General features: G+C 33.2%; 1 non-coding gene across 1 annotated transcript; it reads left to right on the top strand.

Annotated features, from left to right (window-relative positions):
• The first annotated feature begins 11,611 nt into the window (after positions 1 to 11,611).
• TRNAY-AUA (transfer RNA tyrosine (anticodon AUA)) lies at positions 11,612 to 11,683 on the top strand. Its single transcript has one exon. It is a non-coding gene; the product is annotated as a tRNA-Tyr (tRNA).
• Positions 11,684 to 11,884: the final 201 nt, after the last annotated feature.

Below are 11,884 nucleotides of genomic sequence, written 5' to 3'. Positions count from 1 at the left end.
ATATAATAAGAAATGAAGCTGTGTTGGAAAGAGTGGGTGAAGAAATAATGATGCTGAAACTCATCAGGAAGAGGAAAAGGAATTGGTTGGTCACTGGCTGAGAAGAAACTGCCTACTGAAGAATGCTGAACGGGAGAAGAGTTCGGGGTAGAAGAAGTTATCTGATGATAGACGACATTAAGATATATGGATCATATGAGGAAATAAAGAGCAAGGCAGAAAATAAGACAGATTGGAGAAAGCTGGATTTGCAGTCAAAGACCTACCATTTGGCAGAACACTGAATGAATTAATGAATGAATGAATCATTAACCTAACACCTAACAAGCTCACAGTCCTTTATTACTTACTTATTTACTTACTGGCTTTTAAGGAACCCGGAGGTTTATTGCCGCCCTAACATAAGCCCGCCATCGGTCCCTATTCGTTCTCTATCATCATATCCCACCTCCCTCAAATCCATTTTAATATTATCTTCCCATCTACGTCTCGGCTTCCCCAAAGGTCCTTTTCCCTCTGGCCTCCCAACTAACACACTATATGCATTTCTGGATTCGCCCATACGTGCTACATGCCCTGCCCATCTCAAACGTCTGGATTTAATGTTCCTAATTATGTCAGGTGAAGAATACAATGCGTGCAGTTCTGTGTTGTGTAACTTTCTTCATTCTCCTGTAACTTTATCCCTCTTAGCTCTAAATATTTTCCTAAGAACCTTATTCTCAAACACTCTTAACCTATGTTCCTCTCTCAAAGTGAGAGTCCAAGTTTCACAACCATAAAAAACAGTCGGTAATATAACTGTTTTATAAATTCTAACTTTCAGATTTTTTGACAGCAGACTGGATGATAAAAGCTTCTCAACCGAATAATATCAGGCATTTCCTATATTTATTGTGTGTTTAATTTCCTCCCGAGCATCATTTATATTTTTGTTACTGTTGCTCCAAGATATTTGAACTTCTCCACCTCTTCGAAAGATAAATTTCCAATTTTTATATTTCCATTTCGTACAATATTTTACTATGCACTGTATGTAATGTCCAGGCATTTATTCCTTCAATACAGAAGCACACTGTTTGTTAGAGAACTTATACTTATGAATCTGCTCATATACATTCGCAATCCAATGATATATTATCCTCAATTCCGCGATTGTATTGAATACATCAAACTTTTAAATGTCTCCCAAAGGCACTAAGATATGATTTAGCCTACTGAACCCTATTTCAGCATCGAATACGAAAATAGTAATTCTGTGATATAGAAAGAATTAGTTTTGAAACCACCGATTACACTCAACATGTTATTAATCCACAACTAATTAAATGTAATAACTTAAGAACTGAAGTTAAATCATATTTAGTGCGTTTGCATTTCACCAAACTAATACGCATTTAAAATAAAGACAATTCATTTCATTCCCAATTAAGTTATCACGGCCTTCGGAATCACAATAAAATAGTATCAATTTCGAAGGCCATGTGTCTTCTTAATGTAGGCAGTGACATTTATAGTGAGTTCATTTGTTATATTATGACAATATAACAACACAGTCTGTGATAACATCATAAGCAAAGGTAACCTCAAAATATATTAAGGGTTCCGTCGGAGATAATCATAAACCACAAGGTCACTTTTTTTTTTACAGGGAAGCATTTTTAAAGTTAGATAAAATCTCAAAATCAAGAAATGCGTTACTTACTTATAAATGGTTTTTAAGGAACACGGAGGTTCATTGCCACCCTGACATAAGCCCTCCATCGGTCCCTATCCTGTGTAAGATTAATCCAGTATCTCTCATCATATCCCACTTCCCTCAAATCCATTTTAATATTATCCTCCCTTCTCTATCTCGGCCTTCCCAAAGGTCTTTCTCCCTCCGGTCTCCCAACTAATACTCTATAATATACTAATAAATAGGGGAGAAGTAGCATCATCTGTACTTAATTCATTAATTTTATTACACAGAAGATTAATAAAAATTTGTCTGACCAAAAATATGGATTACCCAACAAATTTAATTTATACAGATTTTAATGTATTGCCTATTGAAGAAATTTATAGATATAGTTTACTAACTTACTACCACAGAAATCAAATAAAACATCAATCTAATCGACATGAATATCGTACTCGAAGACAAAAGTCTACTTTCCCATGAATTGAGCCTAAATGTCATATAAGTGCAGCTCTTAAACATGGTGCTAGTTTCGGCCCAAGACTTTATAATAAAATTACAAACCATTTTCCAAATTTGAAATATTTAAAATTGAAGCTTTTAAAAAACAAAATTTGTAAAATTATCCATGATATATAATATTAACAAATGTATTTTTTACGTTTTATTTCTGTCGACTATATTCATGTTTTTATTGAATATCACTGGCTTCTGTCGGATTGTCAATTTATATTAAATGTGTATTTTTCTCTCTTTTTCTCTTTCTTCTTTATTCTTGCTCTTGTGTTGTATTTATTGGTTTGAATTAAGTTACTTACTGTACTTAGTAAACTCTTCTTGTAAATTTTATGTTATTTTATTGACTAAGACCACACCATACACGAGCCTGGCTCTTACGGTAATGACTAGAAATATTTTTGTTTTATAATAGTAATATACGTTACAAGAGCGGTATGTTGAAGTTTTCATGTTCGAGGAAAAGTTTGAAAAAGCGAAACGTAGTTGAGCTTTTTTAATTTCCGAGAATCGAAAGAAAACATACCGCTCGTGTATCGTACATTATTTTGTGCGAATATCGTTCATTACATAACTGAAAGAGGAATTTGTAATTAGTTGCAATGAAGTCTCCATCTTGGTTTCTGTTCAATGACGGAGAATTTGTAAAACAAAAATATCTATCTTCAACATTGTTGCTTTAAAATGTTTTCTGTGTTTACTATACTGCAGCAGGCCGTGATATACGTCTGTCTTCCCCCCCCCCCCAGTCTATAAATTCGAACTTAAAACAAACGGTAAGGTTATGTAATGATTCATTTTTCATTTTAATAATTTAACAATATTATTTATATAAGATATTGCAGTAATAACATCGGCAAGTTGATTTGTTGATTTTTTCACGGCTTCCTTAATGTTACTTGCATCACGAATGCAACTTTAGTAGAGTTGTAGAGTTTACTTAATTTTTGCAAATATTTAAAAACAATAATTAACATTGCAATTTAGGTGAAATTGCAGTGGCACGTATCCAATTTATAATTATTACTATATTGAACGTCTCTAAAAATAATATGTTAAAAGCCTAAAGCAGTAAACTCAATATGTCACTTAAGCGGTAAGAAGAGGGAAATTGTTATGTGTGTTAGGTTGGGAATACTGAATGTGGAATTTTAGACTTTCCGCGGATTGGCTTTGTGCTGAAACCAAGCAAATACGCACGATCTCGCACAAATGTAATTTGTACTCACTAGCTAGCTATTTAAATAAATAAATAAGTAAATAAGAAAGTAAGTACATAAATATGCATTTCTGGATTCGCCCATACGTGCTACATGCCCTGCCCATCTCAAACGTCTGGATTTAATGTTCCTAATTATGTCAGGTGAAGAATACAATGCGTGCAGTTCTGTGTTGTGTAACTTTCTCCATTCTCGTGTAATTTCAACCCTCTTAGCCCTAAAATATTTACCTAAGCACCTGATATATATGGAAGTGTTGTTTTGGTATTCATGTTGTAATGTAGGATATGAAGGATGATAATATATGATATATTATAAATATTTTATACAAATACGATAACATTTTAATGAACACTGTGTATCGTCGTGGTTTAATTATGTCTGGTGCTCTGGCTCTCATTTTGTCAGTATTCATACAATGCTCCAGTAATATGATAAATTAATTAAAGTCACAAAATTAGCAAAGGTGAAGTTACATCTATAACATGGTTTTCAGTACCCAATTAAAGTGTTGATTCAAGTTCTTCTCACTTCAAGAGGCAAGAAAAAACCCTGATTTGCATTTGGAATGTACATTCATAAGCGAGTTTATATCTTTCAATTAATTTGTATTTATTTTTAACTTGTTTCGGTATTTCTCTGGAAGACTAAACGGATTTAAAGCAGAACTTCTTTCCCGGTGCCTGATGTTCACTTCCCTTTCATAAAAAAACTACGAGACTCGGGAACTTTCCACTTTCCAAATAAAATGTTCAGAGTCTGCGGATTATTGACACTATCAGTCTTGGTCACAATATTGCTTTCAAAGCATTCAGTGTCCTTAAAATCTTCTCTCTCCATTAATAATAATAATAATAATAATAATAATAATAATAATATTTATTTATAGTGTTGCAGTTAAGGCAATTGTGCCTTCTCTTACACCCTACCAGATCACAAAGTATACAAGGAATAAAATTTCAGAAAAGTTAAAAATTGAATACTAATATATTACAAAAAACAATAGCATAAAAATCGACATATAGCATAAAAATCGACATTAAGCAATATGAAAATAATACCTTAATAGAAAAAAGAAAGTAAAATGCAGATCTACAGAATGGAATATAATAAAAACAACTCAGTTAGTACAAATAGTTAACAGGAAAAACGTAAGGAAGAATACAACAAATGGAATGTGATAAAATAATAAAAAATACGATATTGAATTAAAAGCCACAAAAAGACTATGATAGTAAATTCACGTGCTGATCAAGAGAGTTCAGTGTTGAACAGGAAAGAGAGCAAAATATATTATTTACAAAATTGTCGCAGAGAAAAGGGCTTATAATTCAAATTCAAATTTATTTACAATTTACATTTGAAATGAATACATATGTATGGATACCCGAAATGAGCATATGCTCGTGCTCGGGTACAGGCCAGTAGTCTACATAAATTTTACAGAGATCAAAATAATAATGCTGATGATAGAAATAATAGTAACAATAATAATAATAATAATAATAATAATAATAATAATAATAATAATAATAATAATAATAGCATAATCGTGACAGAAATGATACAAAGATTGTAATACAAAATAATTCATTAATAATAATAATAATAATAATAATAATAATAATAATAATAATATTTATTTATAGTGTTGCAGTTAAGGCAATTGTGCGTTCTCTTACACCCTACCAGGTCACAAAGTATACAAGGAATGAAATTTAAGAAAAGTTAAAAATGGAATACTAATATATTACAAAAAAACAATAGCATAAAAAATCGACATTAATCAATATGAAAATAATACCATAATAGAAAAAAGAAAGTAAAATGCAGCTCTACAGAATGGAATATAATAAAACAACTAAGTTAGTACAAATAGTTAATAGGGAAAACCTAAGGAAGAATACAACAAATGGAATGTGATAAAATAATAAAAAATACGATATTGAATTAAAAGCTACAAAAAGACTATGATAGTAAATTCACGTGCTGATCAAGAGAGTTCATTGTTGGTGAACAGGAAAGAGAGAAAAATATATTATTTACAAAATTGTCGCAGAGAAAAGGGCTTATAATTCAAATTCAAATTTATTTACAATTTACATTTGAAATGAATACATATGTATGGATACCCGAAATGAGCATATGCTCGTGCTCGGGTGCAGTCCAGTAGTCTACATAAATTTTACAGAGATCAAAATAATGCTGATGATAGAAATAATAGTAACAACAACAATAATAATAATAATAATATTAATAATAATAATAATAATAATAATAATAATAATAATAATAGCATAATCGTGACAGAAATGATACAAAGATTGTAATACAAAATAATTCATTAATAATAATAATAATAATAATAATAATAATAATAATAATAATAATAATATTAATAATAATAGTGATAAAACAAAAATATTTACAGTAATAAAATAAATACTAAGACGGATAAAATAAAATATAAAACCACTAGCGAAAGTTAACACAACTTAAATAAGCATATAATAACCGGAAAAAATGACGAACTCGAAAATCAACAGAAAAGTTCGTTGTATCGCAGACGACAGCAACCGCCGTATTGACATTGTGTTGTGCATTAATGGTAGTAGGGGGGAGCCGAAAATCTACGTAACTGCCGTTCTCTTCGAATCTTCTCGTATAATCATGGGAAGTTAATGCTGAGAAACAAAATGTCTACGAGTCAAACTGTTCATTATTACAAGGATAAATACAAATAATACTGAAATATATTAATCTAGTTTCAGTTATAGATCTCCCCTTTTGTGCAAGAGGTGTCATATCAAAATATTTTATGAATGGCGGGGAACATAAATTTCAAGAACTCTCTAGTGACAAGAGATAGTGACAAGTACAATCAAGTGTATCTGTGGCGATGCTAAGAAATCATTTATTGGAGATATACACTGTTATTAATTAAGAAAATGATCTATTTGTATTTATTACAATGTTTTACCTTATAGGTTACATGCATCAGATAAATACAATAAAAATTAGTACCATATAATGATAGTAACACTTAAAAAAATAATAAAATTGATCAAATATCATACAAACATTTTCACTTTATTTTTAAACTTAAGAATGTGTAAATTGCTTAGGACTGGATTATTTTTCAATACTGAATTGTATAGTCTTGGTCCATAATTCCTACTGTGTCTTAATCCAGCTGTAGTGTGGCATTTAGGTTCTGCCAAAAGAGTTGGGACATTTCTTCTGGTGTTATGTATATGTTTTTCAGCTATAAAATTCATTCGATTTTTGTGAAAATAAATTAGTACTTTAATTGAAGGGAATCTGAATAGAAAAAGGGCAATTTTAGTTTATTTTTGAAACTAGATAATATCAGTCAGTCTCTGATATGCTTTGGTAGAGAGTTCCAGAGATGAGCTGCAGAGACGGTGAAAGATGAAGAATAAGATGATGATGTGCGTTTAGAAATGGAGTGTGTTTAGGACTGAAAAAATTTGAACAATCTGTGATATTTAGAGAGAGAGATGAGATGACTGCTCTATTTTTATTGCAACTTCAGAACAGTCTATTAAATCGTCTTCCATCTCTTTCTCTTTCTGATTTTCAATTTCCTTTTTTTAATTTTAGCCTCAGAGTTATTCACAAGTTCCACACGCAGATCAAGTTCGTTTCCTATAAATATTCGAAATGCTAGACGGCTTTATACATATTAGATATAAGAATTCAGTACGTAAAGCAGACATGTGATGTGATACAGTTCAGACGAGAATATGGTGCTTGATGGAAACATTTGCAAAGCAAATGAAAAAAGAGCGGCAGAAGCGAGTAACTGGATACGATATTACCGTGGAAGGAGATTGACGAAGCTGCGGAAGTACGAGACCTCATCCCTGGCCTCATTTCCGTCGTTACTGTCAAGATGGAGCGCGGAAACAGTGCAATTGTGCCATCTTTGTGCACAGACGAACTGCGAAATAACCACACGGATATTCTAAATGAGCCTTCACAGGTTACCACCGCGGAATATGTAGCAGTGAGATGTGTTTTGCCTAGAACATTACATTCGAATCTAAAGGGTAAACAGAATGACGCAAAGAAATGAATATAAACTCATCATCATCATTATCATCAGCAGTAGCAGCAATAACAAAACATCATTACTTCAAAGACTTGATCTTACAGCGTGGCTTACGAAATGTTGAAGCATTTGAATTTTATTTTGAGTCTATTAGAAATAAAACTAACTGCCACTCTCTCTCGCTGTGTTCGTTGCATTTGTCTTTCGAGTCTCGTCTCGTCATTCTCGTGCGCTTCGAGTCTCGTTCATCATTCTCGAAATAGCATTTGGTCGGCGTGGAAAGATTTCGTAACTTTGAATAACATACATCATTGAAATAAATAACATTATAAATGTTTAAATGAGACAAAAAGACAAAACAAAATTGTATCTTGCTTATCAAAATGTTCTGGTTTCATTATACAGGGACATCATTTTATTTTTACTAACATTTCTAATATTAACCTGGCTATACATTTGGATTAACGACTGAGAACCGGAAACATCGTTTGCTACCCTCATCCACGACTGAAGTTCGACGATACTGGCGTAAAATACAAACAAATCACTTTACTAGGTATAGGAGGGAAGAAAAGTAGTTCATCCATTTACGGAAACTAGTAAATATCGCGATTTTGAGTTTGACAATTTTCATTAGGTATTTTGTTTAGGTCTAATCAAAATACAGTACAGTATTAACAATGAGTGTTTTTACTCACGAATTGAGCTATCCATTATACTGTCTACAGCACATTAGCGTACAATATAGAGAATGAAGTTAAATTGAAAAATAAACCATAATATGGATATTTAAACACAGTTTTGAAAAGAGTGACCGTTCATTTCGATACAGGCTTCAGTTCTTTTGTGCATATTATCGCACTATAGACTATTGTACGTAATTCCAATTACCAGTTTCGTACTTCGTATCAGTAACTCAAGTTGAAATATTTCTGTACCTACTCTATAAAAGAGTACCTTACGTACTGTAAATTCAGTCTTCACTTCTGTCCGATCCGAAAAAATAAAATTATTCAGACATGCTATCTACTTCTGTCCAAGTTGTTATGTCGCAGGGTCGTAGAAAGGAGGGAAATCACGTGACAGTTAATTACTTAACGAGGCCCTTTTATTTAAGTTATTTTAAACAGTTGCATAATATTACGTATACGTCCAGTTCCTAACAGAAATTACTGTTTTCAGAAAGGAGCTAAGACACCCCAGCCACTAGCCTTTACAAAGGGGCGAGCAGAAGCAGGTGGGGGGGAAACCGAGATGCGACATAGGTAAACGGACGACAGTATCTGTGCAAAAATATTATTCAACATTGAAAGCTCTATCGTCACTGGAAAACGCGAACATATTTCTGGAACTCAGTATTGTTTACCATGACCGTAAGGCGACTTTCACTGGATACGCGGCCTTGGTTCTGTGTGGAGGATGGTTGGAAGTTTACTAGTAGAGGGGGTGGGAGTGAAGTACATTAAAAAACTCGGGTACATTAAAAATTGAAGTAAAAATAAAATAATGTACCTGTATGATATTGCCTATGGTTATATAGATACAAAAAAAAAATCTCAAGTAAATTTGCATTTCTAAGAAACATAAAACATAACGTTAATATATTTGTACTTGAGATTGCACACTTGATCTCAAACATATGAAAAGAAAATCCCTAACCTTTTAGTAAGGGCCTAGTAATTAAATAACGATTTGGAATAGGATTATTATACAGTGAAAGGTAGAGGTGATGTTTCAAATAGGCTACTTGGTTGTTTATACATATATAATATTTGCAAAAGTAGATAAAAGGTCAGTGAAATATAAACAAATGTGGCGATTCGAGGCTGCTTGACGTTCAGGTCTTCGGGAGTGATCAATCTCGACGTCTTAAAACACTCACAAGCAGCCTTTACATCAACGACGGGACGTATAGAATATTGTCGTGCAGGTTTTTGTATTTGCTGGCGCTGTTAGTCTTGCTTTCTCGATCTTTGTTCATCTCTAATAGCTATACTAATAAAGCGACATATTTCAAACTCACCTCGTAAATGCAGTGGTTCCTGGAGAATCCGCTAGGGCCCAGCACAGATCATTTGATTAAGATGGCGGACAGAGGAAGGCTTACTATTCAACAAAGAGTGACGTTAGTGCTTTTATACGCGGAAACGAAGAGTTTGATTGTTACACAGAGACGTTACCGTCAATATTTCAATACAAGAAGAATTATGCGCTTATAATATAAACTTTTTACTATTTTTATGATAAAATTTTAACACATTATATTTGAGGACCGTTTTTGCAAAACTTGCTAACTGAAAAAAACAAAATTTTACAGAAGAGACAAAACACTGTAATAAGCAAAATTTTGCTGTAACTCTCACATAGCAGAAAGCAAGTTTTGGAAAAACGATCACACTTTGACGCACTACAATGAAGAGAAATAATCAAATTTTACTAAGACGCTTTTAACATCATGTAGAGCGCTGCCTTATGTTAACGAATCCATAAAAATCTCAATTTTGCAAATTTTGCAGTTAGCAAAACCTTATTAAATTAAGAAAAAAATCAATTTAGTTGGATAATTAAAACGTTCCTTCAAACGAATTTTAATTATTTGTTTTTATAATAAATTTAACGGACTAAGATACGATTTTTTTTAATAAGGTTTGAAAACAATCGGCGATCACAAGCGTGGTGAAATGTATCATATTTGAGAATCCTCTAAATCAGCAGTCATGAGCATAGTGCACCCTCGGAATAGCGTCTCTAACCCGCGGATAAGACATTGCACTGATGTGGCTGCTGGCGGGTATGCTTCCTCCCTATCACGACGATGCATATTGCGATACACTGTTTATCCGTTACTCATTTCAGCGAGAGCTGACGACCACAGCTCTAAATGAATACTAAAGAGATAAGTAGAGCACAAATTACTTCTTACATAACCATATCTCAAACTTTTCTTTTAATTTTCAAATGCACATTTTACAAACACATACAGTATTACTTGAAGTATAGAAATGCTGTTAATGCAAGATGTATTAGACAAGATCTACACTTATAAAACCGGTAAAGAAATCCTTTTTTTCTTTCTTTTGCTTTCAAGTTTTCCCCAGTCGTTTTATCTCTTGATCTCTATTAAAGCTTCAACTTTATTCTATTAGCCATTTGACTAAGACTTTGCAGCGATGTTCCAGACGATATCGTGACCTGATGTAGGGAAGTTAATTAACCCTATTATTTGCTGCTATATCGTTAGTTTTCCTGCGACCTACATGTTTCCTTATGCCTGTATAAATCTCTCTCCTGAAATATACACCAGGAGAACGAAACAGATTACTGTTGTCGAGGAAAACTTCGTGCAGACACAGATCCATACTGAAATTAGCACAATCTTCTCTTTACTCAGAGCTTCCTTACACTTAACATCTGACTCCAAAGTCCTTTGAGGTGTTTCGTTATCTCGAAGGAAAACAGTATTCATACTACAAGTTTCTGTTTACAATATAAGTTTGTATGCGTTGACGTTTGTTTTCTAACATCCGATTTTGAAAGAACTCGGTACGTAAACATTGTGGCCATGAATGCTAATTCATTGTCACAGAAATTGTTGTATTATCGGTATTCATTTATTTTAGGTTAATCGACAAACATAATACTGTTTAGGGTGTTTGATTTATCCGTCCATTTTTGCTTTACTTTCTTGATAAAATTTGATATGGAACATTTCATAGCGTGTTTTCAGAATTCAATCTATGGCTTTCCTGAAACACGCTATGAAATATACATTATTTTAATGTACCGAAGTACATATGATATTACCATGCAGATATTCTGCGTCATCATACGATGAAAGAGTAATGGATGACGCAAAATATCTGCATGGAAATATCATATGTACTTCGGTACATTAAAATAATATATATGATATGCGTAAATCACTTCGTGATTTAAGACGGTGCTTATTCCGTCGGATCCCGGCCAACTAGTCACTCATATCGAGTGCACCTCAGCACATGTGTGGACTTCGGTCCTGCGTTCATAGACATCTATGACGTAGTGCAGAGGGAGGCCACTAGAGGGAACCCAAGAGTTGGAGCTTAATCTGAGACGATTCTAACCGGCGTCCGAGTTGTATCCGGTGTGGCTTAGTGGATAAAGCATCAGCACATAGAGCTGAAAACCCGGGTTCAAATCCCGGCGCCGGAGAGAATTTTTCTCCGTTCCATTACTCTTTCATCGTATGATGACGCAGAATATCTGCATGGAAATATCATATGTACTTCGGTACATTAAAATAATATATATGATATGCGTAAATCACTTCGTGATTTAAGACGGCGCTTATTCCGTCGGATCCCGGCCAACTAGTCACTCATATCGAGTGCACCTCAGCACATGTGTGGACTT

Source organism: Periplaneta americana, chromosome 1 (genome assembly GCF_040183065.1).
Source record: "Periplaneta americana isolate PAMFEO1 chromosome 1, P.americana_PAMFEO1_priV1, whole genome shotgun sequence".
Lineage (NCBI taxonomy): Eukaryota > Metazoa > Arthropoda > Insecta > Blattodea > Blattidae > Periplaneta > Periplaneta americana.
Note: the sequence above shows the minus strand (reverse complement) of the source record. Positions and strands in the feature narration are given on the sequence as shown.